Source organism: Rhinopithecus bieti, unplaced genomic scaffold (genome assembly GCF_001698545.2).
Source record: "Rhinopithecus bieti isolate Rb0 unplaced genomic scaffold, ASM169854v2 scaffold_36840, whole genome shotgun sequence".
In the NCBI taxonomy this organism is placed as follows: domain Eukaryota; kingdom Metazoa; phylum Chordata; class Mammalia; order Primates; family Cercopithecidae; genus Rhinopithecus; species Rhinopithecus bieti.
The window spans coordinates 950,008-960,318 of record NW_016816502.1 but is presented as its reverse complement, the minus strand read 5'-3'; the positions used below and the strand labels follow the sequence as shown (position 1 = coordinate 960,318).

The following is a 10,311-nucleotide window of genomic DNA, read 5'->3' as shown; positions in this document are numbered from 1 at the left end:
CTTTCCTCCCACCCATAGAGTCATCCCTCTCACGACAGAAATCTTCAAAATCTTTGGCTTACTTAAACCCACTTTTAATTTTAACCAGGGAGAGAAAGTTGAACTATGAAATGTGATGAATCGATCACTTCACATATATCAACTGGGTGGAAATTTCCACAGAACTTGCATAACTAGAAAATTGGTACAAGTAAATTGTTGGGTATTCACAGATGTGAAAGGGAATAGGAAAAAGATTAAAATGGCAGTAAGGTTAAATCTTCAGGGAGAATCAAAATATCATGGTAAAACAGGGTATGAATACTGTCTTTTTATGTGTCGGGAATTTCAAATTTGTGAAAATATGCAATGGATCAACTTGGAGCATGACAGTATCATGTACAGCAGCTGAAGAAGAGACAGGTGCCACATGAGGAAAAAGGGAACAGAGAGTCAGGTAGTTCAAAGACAGGAAACTAGTTCAAAGACATATATTATGTAGAAGTCATTAAAATACACTAAAGAAGGAGATAGTAAAATAATAAAATGCAGGATAATAAAGTAGAAGGGGAAAACAGTGAGGGAAGGAGGAGGAGGTGAGATAATTTGAAAAGAGAGAAGAGATGAAAAGGTAGAATGAGAGCAGGCATGGGTGCAATGATTCTGTAATGACCTGTTTCTCATGAAAAATGCATTATCCTTGAAAGGAATGATTTTTCTCCTCCCGCACACTACTTTGATTTGTGTGTTTACAACACGCTAAGCCCACTGGGATGCAGCTGAGGATTCAGAGCCTTTAGAATGATCAACCATACACTGCTATTCCAAAAGACACCAAATGCAGTGTAAATAATTAAATATCCATACAAGTCAACTAACATTTATTGAGTGTGCACTCTCAGAATGATGAGGCATCAGCCTTCTGATAGACCTTAGGGTCTTGACAGAAAGCAAAAACCCAGATGAATAAAATGGTGATTTGGGGAAGAGGGACTCAAAAAAGGCAAATGTAACTTAGCCTAGTAGGTCATAACTTTTTTGGGATAATAGACTTCTTTGTGAATCTGATGAAAGCCTCAGAGCTTCACCCAGGAAAATATACATTTGTGTGTAAAATAAAAATTTTGCTTATGTCATGGAGTTTATAGATTTCCTCAAGTTCAATTATGGGCCCCCTAGTTTAAGATCCTATAGTAAGTGCTGAATTTAATAGATGCATAATTTTTAATAGGCCACTGTTTAAACTACATACAAATTCACTTCAGTTAAAACCTTAGGAATGATTGGAATTCATGAATTGAACTAAAGAGTGGGACCCAGATGCCATCCTCCTGTGAAACTTTAATAAACCAACTAGTTTCTCCATCCTCCAGTGGAGTTAAATTTTGGGGGTTTGTTTATATGTTTATTTATGCCTTGCCATGCTCTGGAAAAATTTTAGCTTATAAAAGTACATATAATACAAAAAAAATAACAAATATTTTAGGAAAATAAACATCAAAGCATGTTTAGGATTGAGAAAGTTGAACTAGCAGAACTTACAGTGTCGTGGTAGACATAGGTTACAATTTTGTAACTTTCTGGTGGCTAAAGTTAAAATGAAGTAGGCTTAATTGCAAGACTAATAACAATCCATAAAATAAAAACTAATCTGGTTGTTAGATTATTGGTTAGGATACATTAGGTTGCAATTACAGAACACCTAACTAGGAGTGGCTTACAGGCATTGTTAGGATTTTTTCTAATATCACAAGAAGCCCAGAGGTAGGCAGTTGTTCAGTCATATTATCAATGATGTGGGTTTTCATATCTGTCATCTCTGCTATCCTTAGGCTGTTGGTCTCTGTCATACTTGTAGCTTCATTGTCTCAAGTGAACTGCTAACCTGTGGCATCATATCCATGAGCAAGGCAGGGAGAAGACTATAGAGGTCTTGTCCATCTGTAGCTTTCATCAGGAAGCAATTGCCACCCTAAAAGCCCCCTTGTAGACTTTCTTTTATGTTTCATGGCCAGAACTGGATCATATGAACATCCCTGGCTACAAGAGAGACTGCTAAATTAGTATCTGCCATTTTGGCTTTTTTAGAGCAAGGAGGGCAAAGGAGGGTCTTGGGGATGGCATTGGATTAGTATCTTTTACAAAGGATATGAACAGTTTTTCCTGATATTGAGCAACTTTATTCCTGGGTATCATCAAATGAAGATCCTGTGTGATATATTACACCATGCCCTAATGTCAACCTATACAGTAAATATAGCAGTGAGTTCTATCATGTACCATGGAGTTTCATGGTTCTTTCTGTAGGCTGATGGCTTAGACCAAGGCACAAATTGGGACAAGGCAGGTCTACAGGAAATCAAAACAATGTATTCAAGTACAAAGCCTTGTTATGATCTAGTTTAATCCAACAGTAACATTTAGCTTATCTAGAGTCATGTATGAACACCAATGCCCTTGAACCACCCTTCCATAAATATTATTTATCACAGCTGGACATTGAATAAGAATGGGTCCACAGGGAGTTAAAGTCTGTAATCTCTAACACAATCCTACCTGGAGCACAAAAGCCTGCGTTGTTGATAAGGACAGATACATATGCTTTGACAACCAACCAGGGAGAAAGTAGGGTTAAGTGCTGCTTATAAAAATTCAGAAGCATAACCAAGACATGTGCCTGTTAGACAAACAATCACTGGTGGTTAGACTGGTGGAGGTGAGCACCAAGAAGAAGTAATTATTCTTTCCACTCTCTTCCCTTAGAGTTTGTCTCTATCTCTATGATAGTATGTACAGCCCATATTTATGTAGTTTGCTGGCTATCAGCCTACTCATTTTGTAGCCCCTGATCATGTTATCTTTTATATAACAGACTTGGGTCTCAATTTAGAAATGTTTGGAAAAAATATCATTTTATTGAACAGTGAATAGTAGTTGCTTAGGTAATATTTGGAGGGACAACTTTGAACAAAGAAATCAATGACAACTTATTTCATTCTATTTTCAGTACTAATTATTTGACATCAAAATATTGGCCAAAAAAACCACAATTACTTTGGCACCAACCTAATATCAAGCATTACTTAAACTCTCACTGCTTGAAGACCAGAATACTTGGTGTAATGGACTAGACACTAGAAGTTAAAAGCTCAAGGGAAGAAACATATGTGCCTTCCCTTGATGAACCTATGAACTAGCTGAACTGGAGGAGCATAGAAAACATATCTGAGAAAGGAAACCAGAACATTTATAAACACTGTTGTTTTAATAAAGGGTAATTCTACGTTTGGAAGAAAAAGGTACAATTTCATTATAATGCTTTTATGTCCAAGTCTATGTTTAAGGTATTTGCTTGATTACAAAGAACTAAGGTTTATAACTTGCTTTATAGTTGGAGGTGTTCATAAATGAAGAGAGTTGGTGAATGGAGTTTCCCTATGTGAAATTTTTAAATGTATCTGTGAATATGTTCTTCATCATTTATACTCAAGCTACATCTTTTGCACTAATTGTTGGTTTACATTAGAAACACAGAAACACAATTTGCGAATTGTTTTTATTGCTATAGACATAAGGAGACATTTTCATCTTATTGGTGGTTTAGTAACAAATGGAAAATTACATGACACAAATTACACACTTAATTGCAAGAATAACAGGAAATGAAATATCCATTGACATGTGGCAATAACAAAAAAGCTTATTTATTCTCACAGAAAATTAAAGAATTAAGGACTGGAATGTCAGCTATCTGTGAAGTGTAAAATTCTGGACAAAGAATTTTAGATATTACGCAGAGAGTGATTGGTGCTTTTTATATTTTTGCTATAAGATTATAAATTATTTGAGAGCAAAGCCTGTCCTCTGCTTTTACATCTGTTCGTTCAATAAGCACGATGGCACTATGTGGGGGATCAAAAATAAATAAGAAATAATTTCCTTTCCTCTGTGGACCATGGTCTACTTTGGAAGAAATAATGTTTATACAAAAAAAAAAAAAAAAAAAAAAAAAAAAAAAAAAAAAAAAAAAAAAAAAACCTGTAATAGAGGATAGACTGTTCTAAATCTCACACAGGAGATTAAAACAAGTTCCCAGGATTCTGGGAAGAAAAGAGTATCTCCAGCTGTCCTGTGTCAGGAAAGGCTTCACAGCGGAGGTGACATCTGAACTGGGCACTAAGAGGCCAGCAGTACTTTACCATAGGGAGATGGAAAGAAGGACATTCTGGGGAAGAAAAACATGGTAACTAAAGTGCTGATGGCAGAAAAGAGAGGCTCATGTATAAATAATGGAAAATCATCCAGTTTTCCTGGTCTACAAGATCTCAGTAAACAGAGAAATGAGAGATAAGGTTTAAAACATGAGTTGATGTCAGGAAAACATGGAGAGTCTGTTATGTTTAAATTAAGGCCCTTGGACTTTGATAGATAATGAGGAGCTATTGATGGTTTTTTGAGTACCTGATAGACATTAAACATAAGTTTTTTGAGTGGATGAGGTGTCAAGTGAAGCAAACCATGCTATCATTCTGTACACTCTGAAGTGCCTAACACAGTGTTAGCACATAATAACTGTACAACAATAGTTTTTAATTGGCTATAGAAAAATACATAAGCAGGAGAGCCATCAAACAAGGTATTGAGAATGTCTGACAGCTTAGAGATAAGCCAGACATGCTCTTTTGACACTCACTGTTCACATCCACCCCCTTCTGCACACTCTTGTGTCATAGGGGCTGGAAGGCTGACAACTACATTTCTCAGGCTCCCTTGCTGCCAGGGTCTGAGGTGAAGTCCAAGAAATAAGATCCCTCCCATGAGATTTGGAAAGTGAAATGCTGGTGGAGCCCATTTTTATTTCTATGGTAGTGGTAAGCCCTGGCAGAAATGCATTTTGTAGTGGACAGTCTTCACAATCACTCTACAGTGACCAGCTTCATGAATGTGAAGCAACTGTGAAATTGGCAGCAGTTTCTTGACCTCTGTGTGTTGACAATGATTTCCTGACCTCTGGTTCATAGCTTCAGTGTTATAACCTTATAACCTAGCATCAGCATGATCTGTCTAACAGGACCTCTTCACATGCATTTCTACAGCTCTTCCAACGATTTTGTGGCACCCCATTCCCTGTATTAAATTCCTTTCTACTCGAGATACCTAAACCCTTTTCTATTTCCTGCACCAAATCTTTACAGGAACAAAAGATGAGGAAATTTGAATGGCAGAGGGTAAAAGTCATTCAAAGGCAAGTCAATGTGGGACTGAAGAAAAATACTTCAAGTCCAAGGCTCTTTTATACTACAGAGGGCGTCAAAGTGCTTTTCAGTCTGTGTCAATGCAGGCCCTTGTCCTCCAGCCTCTCCCTTACTTACCTAAACAAGAAACATATTTTTTTGCCAATTTACAAATATATATACACACACACATGTATATATATACACACACATTATATATATACGCATATATATATAATGTGTGTGTATATATATATTCATCGTAGAAAACTTAGGAAATAAACAGAAAATTATAAAGAAGGAAATAAAAAGCATCTGTAATTTTACTAGTGGGAGATAACTTCTTGAATCAGTAAAGATGAGGTTAAGCTGTAAGAGACAGAAAACCCAACATGCAAGCAACTTAAGTAGACATTTCCCAGAACGAGCAACATTGCAAAACTCTGTCTCTACAACAAACAAACAAACAAACCCCACAAAAATTAGCCAGACATGGTGGCGTGTGCCTGTAGCTCCAGCTACTGGGAAGGCTGAGGTGGGAGGATTATCTAAGCCTGGGAGGCCGGGGCTGCAGTGAGCCATGATTGTGCCACTGCACTCCAGCCTGGGCAACAAAGCGAGATCTTGTCTCAAAAAAAAAAAAAAAATTTTAAGTAGACATTTCATTCTTTGTTTCTCACATTAAAAAGTTCAGGAGTAAGTAGTCCAGGGATAGTAGCTCTAAGGCCATCGGGAATCCAGACTCCTTCTCTCTTTTATTTCTGCTATTCTTTTTTTTTTTGTTTGGTTGGTTTTTTTGGAGACGGAGTCTCGCTCTGTCGCCCGGGCTGGAGTGCAGTGGCCGGATCTCAGCTCATCGCAAGCTCCGCCTCCCGGGTTTATGCCATTCTCCTGCCTCAGCCTCCGGAGTAGCTGGGACTACAGGCGCCTGCCACCTTGCCTGGCTAGTTTTTTGTATTTTTTAGTAGAGACGGGGTTTCACCATGTTAGCCAGGATGGTCTCGATCTCCTGACCTCGTGATCCGCCCGTCTCGGACTCCCAAAGTGCTGGGATTACAGGCTTGAGCCACCGCGCCCGGCCAGTTCTGCTATTCTTGACACACTCTTACACTTCTTTAATCAAGATGACTGCTCTAGCTTAGTCTCTCATACTACATCCCAACCAGGAGAAAGAAAAGTAAGAACATATCCCCTCTTTTTAAGGAAGTCACATGTGAAATTTTGCTATGTCCCTTTGTTCCCTGTGGTCATACCTATTTGAAGAGAAAACTGAGAAATGCAATCTTTATTCTGAGCAGCTGTATACTTAGGGGAAAGCTGGGGGTTTCCCTGGAAGAAGAATGTGCACATGGGTATTGGAGGACGGTTAGCACTCTCACTCACATAACTGTAACTAGCCAGTCCTCCTTCATACAGAAGCGTGCAGTTTTCTTTCTTGGCATCTCAGGTCCCAAAGCCACCATCATTCCAGGTACTAATCTTAATGCTTCTGCTGATACCATATTTTGTCACTTTGGCCTGTTGCCCTTTCCTGAAGCATTTTGCCCAGACTACTTCTATTCAGATTACTTTTATTTTTTATTTTTATTTTTAGAGATGAGGTCTTGCTCTGTTGTCCAGGCTGGAGTACAGTGGTGTGATCATAGCTCACGGCAGCCTTGAAATCCTGGGCTCAAGCAATTCACTTGCCTCAGCCTTCCAAGCAGCTAGGACTACAGATGTGCTCCACCATACCTGGCTCATTTATGATTATTACTTTTTCAGAGACGGACTCTCACTGTGTTACCCAGTCTGATCTACAACTTCTGGTCTCAAATGATCCTCCTGCTTCAGCCTCCCAAAGTGTTGGGATTACAGGTGTGAGCCACCATATCCGGCCAGCATTATTATTTTAAAAATTCTTTCTCTATCAGACCACCCTAGGCCACCTGACTTTTCTCTTCTCAACTTATCTGAAAATGTAACACCCCAATGAGTCCCTCAGACCAAACTTCTTTTTTTTTTTTTTTTTTTTTTTTTTTTTTGAGACAGAGTTTCACCCTTGTTGCCTAGGCTGGAGTACAATGGAGCGATCTTGGCTCACTGCAACCCCTGCCTCCCGGATTCAAGCGGTTCTCCTGCCTCAGCCTCCTGAATAGCTGGGATTACAGGTGCCTGCCACCACACTCGGTTAATTGTTTGTATTTTTTAGTAGAGATGGGGTTTCACCATGTTGGCTAGGCTAGTCTTGAACTCCTGGCCTCAAGTGATCCAGCCATCTCGGCCTCCCAAAGACCTGGGATAACAGGTGTTAGTCACCATGCCCAGCCTACAAATGGTCATTATAGAAGTTTGATCTGTCCAGGCACGGTGGCTCACACCTGTAATCTCAGCACTTTGGGAGGCCAAGGCAGGCAGATCACTTGAGGTGAGGAGTTCGAGACCAGCCTGGCCAACATGGTGAAACCCCATCTCTACTAAAAATACAAGAATTAGCTAGGTGTGGTGACGCCCACTTGTAATCCCAGCTACTGGGGAGGCTGAGGCATGAGAATTGCTTAAACCTGGGAGGTGGGGCTGCAGTGAGGTGAGATTATGCCACTGCATTCCAGCCTGGGTGACAAAGTGAGACTGTGTCTCAAAAAAAAAAAAAGAAAAAAAAGCCATTTGTAAAGCCACCTTGACCTGTATCTGAGTCCTTTTCCAAGAAGGGCTGCAGGCTCTATTGCCTGTCCTTCCTCTGACCCACCATTCTATCTGTCCCTCTAAATGTCAAGCTGTTCTTTCAAACAACATTTCTGGATAAACTGCAGCTCTCGTGCTCCTCACAGGAAGCGCCAATCAATGTCACTTCTTCTGTGCATTTCCAGGGCTGCAAATTATTTTCTGTTCAGTACAAACCTGGTTTCTTCTGATTTTTAGCCAGTATTATTTCTAGGTCCTTTAGAGGCTGAGTTTAACCACATTCTTCTTTTTTCACTTTTTCCACTATTTTTTTTTTTTTTGAGACGGAGTCACATTCCGTCACCCAGGCTAGAGTGCAGTGGCACCATCACGGCTCACTGCAAGCTCCACCTCCCAGGTTCACACCATTCTCCTGCCTCAGCCTCCCAAGTAGTTAGGACTACAGGCGCCTGTCACCACGCCCGGCTAACTTTTTGTAGTTTTAGTAGAGACGGGGTTTCACCATGTTAGCCAAGATGGTCTCAATCTCCTGACCTCGTGATCTGCCCCCCTTGGCCTCCCAATCCACTCTTACATTAAAAGCTGCTTAGGGACTACAACCTCTGACCACAGAAATATATGCAAATAGACACTTAATGCAGTCTGTTGGTGAATTTCTCTCATGGCTTCTTTTAGGCTAAGCAAGACTCAACGAGCATCTTCTTGCTTCTTTCTTGGGACCTATTATGGCTCTTTTCTGCAACATCTTGGGTTTCCCAAAGCTTGAGGTTTTGAGATACAACCATAGACAGTTGACTTCCAATGCTACTCCCTAGGAGAAATTCCCTGGCTGTGAGAGCTCCTTGCTTAAATAAGGCAGGGGTGCTTTCTCAAGGAAGTCAAGGATCATTTCACTATCTAATCTCTGCTAGTGCAATTGGACAAGGAAAGGAGTCTTTGGGGCCTGTAGCAGTTAACAATAATCTAGGCTATGCTGCTGTAATGAACAACAGTCAAATCTCAGTGGCTTTAAACCAAAATGTTGATTTCTTGCTTATGTTACTTGGCCCTTGTGGGTTGGCAGGAGGACTTTGACATAATAGAGTCCCCATACCAGTGACCTTCATTCCAGAGAGGAAGAGTTCTGGAGCATCTTGCATCAATAATTCACTATTCCAGCCAGGAAGAAACCCACATCACTTCTGCTCATTGGCTAGAACTAGTCACATGGTTCTGTCCAAAGAGACCAGGAATTACAATCTACCTTGTGTTTGAAAGGAAGGGGAACTGGAAATACTTAGAGAACAGTACTAATGATGTCCACAGACCCAATTGTAATGATTAACATTCACAGGCTAGTATTTGACCCAGACTTACTTGAGGCAATTGCAGTCAGCATTTCTAAACCTCTTTGTATTTCAATCAAAAGAAATCACTTACAACATTTTGCTTCTAATTACTCTGTATCCCTCTCAAATTGTTCCTACTTCAAGGTGAAATCAGTGACATGTTTTGAGAGCCCTGGTGCAGAGTTTCAGGCCTGTCACAGCTTCTTTGCTAACATCTTCACCTTGGCACTTGGGTTCTCCTCGAGTGTCCTCCCCATCCCCTTCACCAGCCTCAACCTCACTCTGCCTACCTCATCACCCTGGGAGCTGCTTCCATGCATCACTGTTTTGGTGGATGGCAGCAATACACAAGGGCACCTCATTGTTGGAAAGGAACTGCCTTCCGCCTGCCAAGGACAAATGCAGACACACAAAGCAATATCAAGCAAGACTTCACATCAAAGGGAACCCTGCCCGGGCTTGCCAAGAGCAGGCTGCCTCTGTGTCTTTCTCTTCAGCCTTGTAAGTATTCTTAGGGCCCAACAGGCCTATGGTGTCCCTGCCAGGCCGTCTCATTCAACCAGCACTCCTGTTCACTCTGACATAAAAAACTCAGGGCTCTCCCTGAATCTGGGCTCGACCACTTGAACAGAGCACAATGCCAAGTGTTTAAAAATGTTGCGTGATTAGGAAGGAAAAGCACTGAGAAATATTTACTCTGTGAACTCTATATGGGTAGGAGAACAGAATGCTTTACCTTGTTCAGTGAAGCGACACATAGAAAGTTGAGAAATTCCTGCCTAAGACCTAGGAAAGCTTACCTAATGAGGAAGGAAGAATGCTCTATGAGCGGAGGTCTGGGAACATTGGAACCAAACTGAAATTGACACTGGCTGGCCTGGGCATTCAGACTTGACTGGAGAAGTCGTGTGACAAACAGAAGATCCAGAGAAACTTTAAGTTCTACTTTAGAACCAACAGAAGAATTCAGGTTCTGTTGCTTTAAGGAAAAGAACATGTTTGTCATACAAAGAGTATGAGGGAAAAATGGAAAAGAGGGACTGGCAGGGACAAAGAAGGGGATTGAAACTTTATTTTAGAAAACAGGTAAGTCTATCTCTTCTGGA

The 10,311-nt window shown here is 40.6% G+C and overlaps 1 long non-coding RNA gene across 1 annotated transcript in view; it reads right to left on the bottom strand.

Moving 5' to 3' along the window:
* The window catches only part of LOC108517128 (uncharacterized), a 34,974-nt gene extending 24,871 nt beyond the window's left edge, over positions 1–10,103 (bottom strand). Inside the window, exon 1 of the long non-coding RNA XR_001882009.1 lies at positions 10,006–10,103. This is a non-coding gene — a long non-coding RNA (uncharacterized LOC108517128). The remainder of the gene's footprint in view (positions 1–10,005) is intronic.
* Positions 10,104–10,311: the final 208 nt, after the last annotated feature.